The sequence below is a fragment of the Dipodomys merriami genome, unplaced genomic scaffold, assembly GCF_024711535.1.
Source record: "Dipodomys merriami isolate MVZ:Mamm:240054 unplaced genomic scaffold, mDipMer1.0.p SCAF_3, whole genome shotgun sequence".
Taxonomy (NCBI): Eukaryota; Metazoa; Chordata; class Mammalia; order Rodentia; family Heteromyidae; genus Dipodomys; species Dipodomys merriami.
The window spans coordinates 73,622,270-73,631,444 of NW_027204492.1; the positions used below are offsets into that span (position 1 = coordinate 73,622,270).

General features: G+C 44.2%; 1 pseudogene; it reads right to left on the reverse strand.

The window, feature by feature from the left end:
* Positions 1 to 314: 314 nt before the first annotated feature.
* LOC138839564 (eukaryotic translation initiation factor 4E-binding protein 2 pseudogene) lies at positions 315 to 671 on the reverse strand (annotated as a pseudogene).
* Positions 672 to 9,175: the final 8,504 nt, after the last annotated feature.

A 9,175-nucleotide genomic window follows, 5' to 3' on the forward strand; every position in this document is an offset into this window, starting at 1 on the left:
GATTCGGGATAAACCTGAGAGCAAAAAGGGAATTCTCAATATAAGATGAACAGGAAGCCACAGTTTAACTGTGGACTGCTTAGTTTTATAGAAATAACCTCACGGGCTTTCAAAGTAATCCATGTAATTGGGCAAAGGGCAGCAAACAAGGAGGAGAAATGAAGCTTATCCCCCATCTTTTGGCACCCAAAGGGAGAGGAGGAGGTGAGGCTGCACTGGGACTGCTGGGACTGCATCTTCTTTCAACTATTGCTGCAAATGGCCAAATCACAGGTATCTGCATTACTGCCTTTCTTCTATTCCTTGCAGGAGCGTCAGATGCCCATTTCAAACAGAGCATCATCCCCAACTGCACACTTCCTGTCATGATTGTTAAAATTTTTCAAATTGTTTCCTTCTACTTTGGGGTCTTTAAAGTGTCAGTGCTGATGACTCCAGGAATATCAGGCAATGACAGAGTGGAGACTAAGCTATGGGAGAATTGCGACAGTATAACAGGAACTTGTGATCATAATTATTCCTCCCAGCATGGTGGAGAATAGCATCCTGTTCCCCCTGGGCATGGTACAATAGTCATGAGGTAGCAGTGCCAAGTTGCTGACAGACATGGTACAAGTGGGAATGGTGTAGCTTAGGCTAGGCTGGTGGCTGCTGCCAGGGGACAAGGACATGGCCTAGTGCTTTGTCCTGTGGGCGGGCATGTGGAAGAGCAGCAGCAGTAGCCACACAGGCAGTAGCAGCGGTGGCTCCAATGGCTCTATCTCCCCAGGCATTGAGGAAGGGCTTGTTCTAACTCCTAGACTACCTCCTCTCACTCCTGCCTACATCCTGCTTCCCTCTCCACCTCAGGCCTAGGTCAGCAGCCTCAGCAGCAACAATGACAATGACCAGAAGTGGGCAAAGGCACAAGCCAGTGTAAATCTGAGACTTCTTAAATACACCCCTGTAATCCTAACTACTCTGGAGGCTGAGATGAGAGGATTGTGGTTTGAAGCTAACACAGGCAGAAAAGTCCCTAAGACTCTTATCTCCAATTAACCACAAAAAAAGCTGGGAGTAGAGCTGTGGCCTAAATAGTAGGGAACCAGCCTTCATGGAAATCTAAGAAACAGTACTCAGGCCCTGAGTCCAAGCCCCAGCATCAAATCAAACAAACAAGTAAGGGACAACAAATATAAGACAAGCCAGCCCAACTAACTCTAATGTGGAAAATAAAGGAAGTATCTCTAAAGGGCCTGAGAGAAGGAGATCTTTAGGATTGGTTGACATAGAGCACACACTGAATTTTGACAATTCATTGTCCTTTGGACAAGCCAGCAATCAACATACACACTAGGTTCCAGGTCAGGTCTGCTTGCTTTCTCCCCTCAGGGGAATTCTCGTTCCTGTAATACTGCCTGTACCTACAGTGATCCTTGTCCAAGGTTCCTGCTCCCAGACCCTCAACTTTCTTTCTGCGATAGACTCTGCCTTTGCCCCTCAACCATCATACCTAGTTTTTCTTTGAACCTCTCTAAATCTTTTTGTAAGACTAGACATTAACCTAGCAGACACCAGACAAGAAATGATTAATGTTCTGTCCTCTCCTATCACCCTCCAACCTGCTGTAATGCCTTACACATCCCGTGTAGTACAACCCTGTGTCACAATTTTCACACAATCCTTAATGGAAAGGGGGTGTCTTTTTGTCCATGGGTTGTATAATTGAAAATTGTACATTTTTCACTTTAACTTGGTCATAGAACCTACCATCGAGCTGGAGTCAGCATTTCTAGGTGCCAAAGGAGACATTACCTGGAAATGACCCTGTTCTTCAAACGATTCTTGAGGAATTTCTAGACCAGGAAAATGTACATGTACCTCTTGGTCACCTGAAAGAACACCAAAAGCCAGCTTTCTGGCTTCCATTTGAGGTGGGAATGATCTATGGACTCTCAGGTGAGCTACTATCTCCCTCTGATGGCATAAACTTGTACCTGCTTAGCCCAGCAGCTTCTCCCTTCTCTAGATCTGTCTATCTGGATTCCCAAATGTCACTACAGCTACCACTGTATCCGTTTAGGACTGTGGCTCTGGGTCCAATGCTGGGAAAGATTCTGTTGTGGGGTACTGGTGGCTCATGATTATTATCCTAGCTAATCAGGAGGCTGAGATGATGGTTTGAAGCCAGACCAGGCAGAAAGACTCTTATCTCCAGTTAACTACCAAAAGCCAGAAACAGAGCTCTGGATCAATTGGAAGAGCATAAACCTTGAGTGAAAAGGCTAAGGAACAGTGCTCAGGCCCTGAGTTCAAGCTCCATTACAGGCATATACAAAAAATATGACTGTTGGACTGAAAGCCTATGTCTGAATTAGAGTTTGGGAAGTTACTAATCACCCTCACTGCCTAAACCTCTTTGCAGGACAATGTGGCTGACTGAGAGCAGCCTGCCTACATCTTTTTCCTGAGAGAGCATTGCTTGGTAAGGCAGGATTGTTTTAGAAGCAAGGCAGAACCCCCTTATTTGGATGTTTTTCTCCTCAATACCCATCCCTTTTACTATTCTCACAAAACTCACCAGAAGACCTTGGACATGATGACCCCTATTCTCTCAAAGAAAGGCTATGGTATTTCTGGAACATACGGATATCTTGTGTCTTATGTGGAGGTCACAGGTACCAATTCCAATAAAGATTTTTTAACTGAAAGTTTATTAGGAAAAAATATACTTCTTTGTGTGCATGTGCATGTGCATACATATATGTACATGTATGTGTGTGTGTGTGCGCGCGCACGTGCACATGCACATAGCAGTATTGGGGCTTGAACTCAGGGTCTAAGCACTGTCTCTGAGATTTTGTACTTGAGGCTAGTGCTCTACCACTTGATCCACAGCTCCACTTTTGGCTTTGTGGTAGTTAATCAGAGAAAAGAGTCTTACAGACTTTCCTGCCCAAACTGCTTCCTGAGTAGCTAAGTTTATAGATATGAAACACCAGTGCCCAGCTGAAATAAGCTTTCTATAGGGTAAATCAACTCATCTCTTCAGTGAGAATGACCTTCATTGGTTATTTTTGAAAGAGTGTCTAGCTTTATGAAAAAGCAGGCATGACTGGCAATCCTCCTGTGTGTGTTTCACTTATTCCTGGGAATGAAATGCATATGCCGCTGTGCCCAGCCATTGTTCTTCCACATGGATAATCTCTGTGGATACATTGAAGGCCACAACATAACAAGACAAATCCCTCAAAACAGGAGTGTTTGTTTTGTTCTTATAGGAAATGGGTGATGAAGAAATACAGAAGCCACAGGGATTGTCTGTATTATTTTTTTTATTTAGTTTTATTTTATTTGTGAACATACTGTACAGAGGAGTTACAATTACATGGGCAGGATAATGCGTACATTTCTTACCAAGCATTGCAGCCTCCTCCTTTGTTTACCCTTCACATCCCTTCCCAACCTCCCCCCTCCCCCCCAATCCCAATCCTTCTCCTTCCCCCCCTTCCCCCCCCCCCCCGCACCGACGTTGTAAAGCTCGTTTTGGACATGACAACTTGTGCTTCTCATTGTTGCAACAGGTCCACCTGTATCCTTAAACAGCTGGTTTTTCCCCATCTCCTCCACAAGTTATACTGACATCAAATATAGTGAAAGCAGGGGTTATACTGTGGGGGAGGGACATACAAAGCAACAAAGAGATGATCTTATAAATGCGTTAGAAACACATGCATGAAAGAAAAAAACATTAAAATACATATCTAAGGGTTCATTTTCCTGGGGATTGTCTGTATTATTTATGCTGGTGGTTACAACATACCTGAACAAACCCTCCCAAACAGGAGCATCCACTTTTCTCTTAGAGGAAATGGATAATGTGGAGTGGCGGACGGTGGAAGAAATTTTTGGAGGTTGAAGATAAATAAGCCTGAAGTTGCCCTAGGTTATGCAGAAGTTTGTAACAGTAAAGACTAGAATCTGTGATTGTGACTTACCAGGACAATCTCCTACAGGAGGTGGCATCTCACAGTCCTCAAAGGGAAGCCAACACTATGCTTGGCCTCCCCACAGCCTGAGAAGACCAAGATTATTCAGGAGGATTATACCGTTTCTGATAAAAAGTAAGTGGTCATGTTGGGAATGAAGTGCAGGGAGCCCTGACATCTGGTCATATGGGACTTTGTTTGGGATTCTATAGTGCCCCTATAAAAAGGGTAGGCTTGTGGGCCAGACAATCTCATTTTGAACTCAATTTGAGCTGAGTAGTACAAATTACAGCAGGACATGGAGCTCTCCAGTCTTATTTCTCCTGGCTAAGGGAAAAAGTAGAGGGGTCCTACCTACTTCCTTCCAATGGAGCCCAGATAGAATTAACCAACCTGAACCTCTGGTCAGATAATGAGCTTCTGGTGTTTATTACTATAGAGACAGAGACTCAATTCCTTCCAGTATTATATTGTGCACCTTATAGTAACACCATCCTATAGGAGAAGTCTGAATATGTAGCAGAGACTGTGCGTTCAGAAGGAGGAACCAGGGCTGACAAAGCTAGTCACCAAAGGCTGTGCATATCCTGACATGGTTTCCTCAACAGGCTTCTCCACTGTTGACAATTGCTCAGTGCCTCCCAGGGCAGCTGTGAGTCCTGAGACTTAGTCTAGTTGTAACTGGCCTAGACATCTCTGGTTACAGAACCTAAAGGGAGAGTGTGCATGAGACATCTTCAGTTAGTCAGTTGTGTTACATTTCTGATCAAAGGGATAGGGTCAGAATCATTGAAAGCCTTCCTCAAGAAAATCACTTGGACACATGGTCACAAACAAAGGAAAAGGAGTTTTAATGTCAGTAACCTGACAGGCTACCTCACAGGCAGAGAGTAGCAGCTAGGCAGAGCTATAAACAGTTTTCAAGGTTGGGTTCAAGTGGAACATGAAAGTGGGAAACTGCTTTGTGGATTGGGCTAACATTTACAGTCGTAACTGCAGAAACAAGAGTGAGGGAAATTGCATTTTGGGGAGCAGCTCCCATTTGAGATTGCAGTTACCTGTGTCACCTGTTTTCAGGTAAAAGCCTGTGTCACTTTTCAGGGAAAGGCAGTTTTGTTTTTGCTGAAGGTCTAAGGTGGCAGACTGGGTAAGAAGATGGAGATAAAAAGGCTAACAATCATAGCCTAAGTAATCAAGCCCATCTTTCCAAACCCATGTAGGGTTTGTAGTAGTTGGTTTAAGTGCTCCCTCTGATCCATTGTTGCTCTGGGATGGTGATTGTCCTACCTCGTGTACTACAGTCTGACTCTACAAGCTAAACCTGTGGCGACCAGAAGGGACAAGAGCATATGGGGCCATGTGGCAGCAACCATGACCCATGCTCCATGGGTCCACCTTGCCTAGTTCTCCTTTAGCTCAAGATATGGGTAGCTCACATGGGAGCTACTGCTTTAAAGAGGAAGGGGAAAACAGCTACTCTGAGGAAGCCAACCTGTACATCATCATTTCATCCACAAGAGATTTTTTTGAGAAAGAGAAGAGAAGAGGGGAGAGAGACAGACAGAGAGAGAGAGAGAGAGAGAGAGAGAGAGAGAGAGAGAGAGAGAGAGAGAGAGAGAGAGAGAGAGAGAGAGAGAGAGAGAGAATTCTTGTTCCCTATGCAGGGAATGGGAAATGAAGATTCCACAGCATAGGATTTGAGACATCTTATTCACCTGACTATGCCAACGATACCAGCACTTGAAGAGACCTCTACTTGTCACTAGGATTTATGACTTCTACTTCTCCTAACCCTAGGCCCTCCAGTTTTAGGACTAGAAAAATGCCCTCTGATGTAAGGTAGATGAACACATATGGAATGTTCTATCTCTGTTTGTCCCCTATAACACTGTAAGCACAGAGTTTTGTGGGAATAGAAACTGGCAGATCTCCAATTTTTCCTATTTCATTCAACTTACTTCACTCAAATATGAATTTGGCCCTGATTCTCAGGCCTACAATATGTTGAACTAGGGCTGACAAAACCATCCATCTCAACTGTATAATGATAGAGGTAACACCACAGAAGAGACACAAAAGCATGAGGTACCTGAAAATATATGTCATAGGAGTGTGGAATTATACCATTCCAAGATCATTCATATACATAAGGATGTTTCATGAGAAATTGACTGACACTTTTCAACTTAGGGTCATGACTTGGAGGATGTGGCAGTTCTATTCCCTGACTATCTATTCTGGATGCTGTAGGGCATAGCCCAGTGGCAATAAGACAGATTTATGTCTCTAACTTCAGCACAGAGACAAACCTCTACTTTTCTCTGTTCCCACTATCCTCATTTCCCCCTACCCCCAAATATTACCTTTGCTTTAACATCCAATGGGATGTGATCAAGATTTCTACTTATATGGAAGTAGAAATTATCAGGTATGGAAACTGAATTTCTTTCCAAGAAGAAGGCTAAGAAGAAACTGAAAAAAACTACACAGTATCTTGTAGGGAACCCTGAAGGTGAGCTGTAAACCTGGAAAAGGTTTGAGAGGTTGGTATCCCATCTCGACAGTACCCAGATCACTGAGAACTAGAAATGGAAGCATTAAAACAGAGAGCTCTGGAGAGGGTTAAGGAACTGGAACACCACCCCTTTCCTTAGCACTGGAAAGGCTGGCAGTTGGACATTGAAGACTGGGCAAAAGGGCTGACAGCTTAACCTTGGAGGCTAGATAAGGTGGACTACACATTTGGAATTTCCCTGAGTTGCTGTCTCCTGTCTCAAAACAAGGGAATTATTGTTTCTTACAAACTCTGTTTTAGCTCTGATTGTGATATTAGTTTAGATGCTTTATTTTGCATATATCCGTGGTAACTTTCCTGTGTGAACTCAAAAAAATATGCTTGCTTGTAGGAACTCGGGGCCCAAGTTCCAGTGAACCATAGAATCCATGGTCCCTGCTAAATTTCTTCTTTTTCTCTACACCTGTCTCTGTATTTTCTAATTTTCTTTTGCCCAGTATCCCATCGCACTGCCTTGGGTTACGGTTAGCACCAATATCTAGCTGAGTATAGTCTCTTCATATGATGGCATTAGAAATAGATAATAAGTCCAAAGGGATGAATGAGCCCAAATAAGAGGGAAGTAGAGAATAACAGGAACTTGTAACAGCTGCTGAAACTATTCTAGGAGAGAGACCACTAGTGGGGAGCTATTGGAGAGATCAAGGTTGCTCAGAACAGGAACGAAGAGTGACAGCAAGCCACATGCTACTATCTCACCTCTGTAATTGTAGTGACTCAAGAGGTTGAGGTCTGGGGATCGTGGTTCAAAGCCAGCTCTGGTAGGAAAGTCTATGAGAATCATATCTCCAATTAACCAACAAAAATCTGGAAGTGAGACTATGACTCAAGGGGTAGAGTGCTAGCCTTGAGTTCAAAAGCTCAGGGACAACATCCATGCCCTGAGTTCAAGCTCCAGGACTGTCACAAAAAAGAAGGGTGAGAGGAGGATAAATAGGAAGGCAAAATCAAGGAAAGGCAGGAGGGACTACAGCTCTGGAAAGAAGGGTGCTAGGAGAGGGCAACAAGTTAGTGTGATCAAGCCAAATCCATCCAGAACCCAGATTGCGTAAACCACAATAAGCCTGAGTGAAGTGAACCTGCTCAGAGGTGGGCACAGACTCCATTCAGGAAGAAGGCTTGCCTTACAAAGCCAGTGGTACTGTCCTTTCACTGCCATGAGATGTAGCAGCCCTCCACCCTTCTCTTGTTCCCATGACTACCACTCTGAGAGAGAGAGAGAGAGAGAGAGAGAGAGAGAGAGAGAGAGAGAGAGAGAGAGAGAGAGAGAGAGAGAGAGAGAGAGAGAGAGAGAGAGAGAGAGAGAGAGAGAGAGAGAGAGAGAACAGAACATAAGATGCACTTTAATTTGAAACTGCTGTCAACTTGGGTGGGTAGGGAAACAAAGTTGTTGAGAAGAAAAATTGGCTGGGGCGGGGAAGGTGGCTCAGTGGTAGACCGCTTGCCTTGCATGCATGATGCCCTGGGTTCAATTCCTCAGCACCACATAAGCAGAAAAAAAAGCCAGAAGTGGCGCTGTGGTTCAAGTGATAGAGTGCTAGCCTTGAGCTGAAGAGCTGATGGACAGCGCCCAGGCCCAGAGTTCAGGCCCAAGACCGGACCCCCCCCCCCAAAAAAAAAGAATTGGCTGGAGAAAACTGTAAAGAAGTAGGTGGACTTCAACTCCTGGGCTCCACAGGTACTGACTGCTTGTCTTACATGAAGATACTGGTTTCAGCCTGAGAAGCAGAGTAGAGTCAGAACAAAGCAGAGGTCTTCTTGAATAGTCTGAATTGTGAGAAGGTGTAATGTGAAGTAAACACATCAAAAGGACTGGAACTTTTCAGTGAGGGACTGAATGGAATCTGAAACAGAGAAGCATAAGTGGGTACTTCAGACAGGGATGCAAGAATCACTTCTGCTCCTCCACTGTCTCCCTCCCTGAGAACCTACAACCTTGCAATTTCCCTCCTGTCTAGCCAGTGTCAAACAGCTCTAAGACCTATCATCCACCCATCACCAGAGCTGAATGTAAAAATATCTTCTACATCAAAACAACCTAAACTAGCATTTGTCTAGGATGGGGCATAAGGAAATCATCCAGATTTGTTAAAACAAGGAAGCAAGCAGGCAGACACTCTAAAACAAACCCGAAAGAACAAATACAGACAATTCCACACCAACAAATACTTATAGGGAAATAAATATGAATATATATACATATATTCCTCAGAGAAAGAGATGAGATATCTGGTTCTGGTTGGCAGAGCTCATGCCATGTTTAGACAACGCACTGCAATTTGAGCATGCCTCATTTGTCAATATAACAAAGCCTCAAGGCAAAGCCTGCTTGGCTTCTCTTCCTCGGGGGATGCTACATGTAATGCTCTATACCAGCAGACAGCCCTACCCCAGTGCCCACTCCCCAAACTGCCTTTGCCCTGCAGTTTTTCATACCCAGTTGTTCCTTGATCTTCTGTATATGAATATGTATCATCACATACTTGGCCCAGCAGACAGAAAGAAAAATGATTGCTACTAAGCTGATTAATGCACGCCTCCCTTCACCCTCATATCAGGCCTGAGGCCTTAACCTGCCTCCCTTCATATCCCACAGTGCTGTGACTGATTCACAGTAATCCTTGTTGGAGAG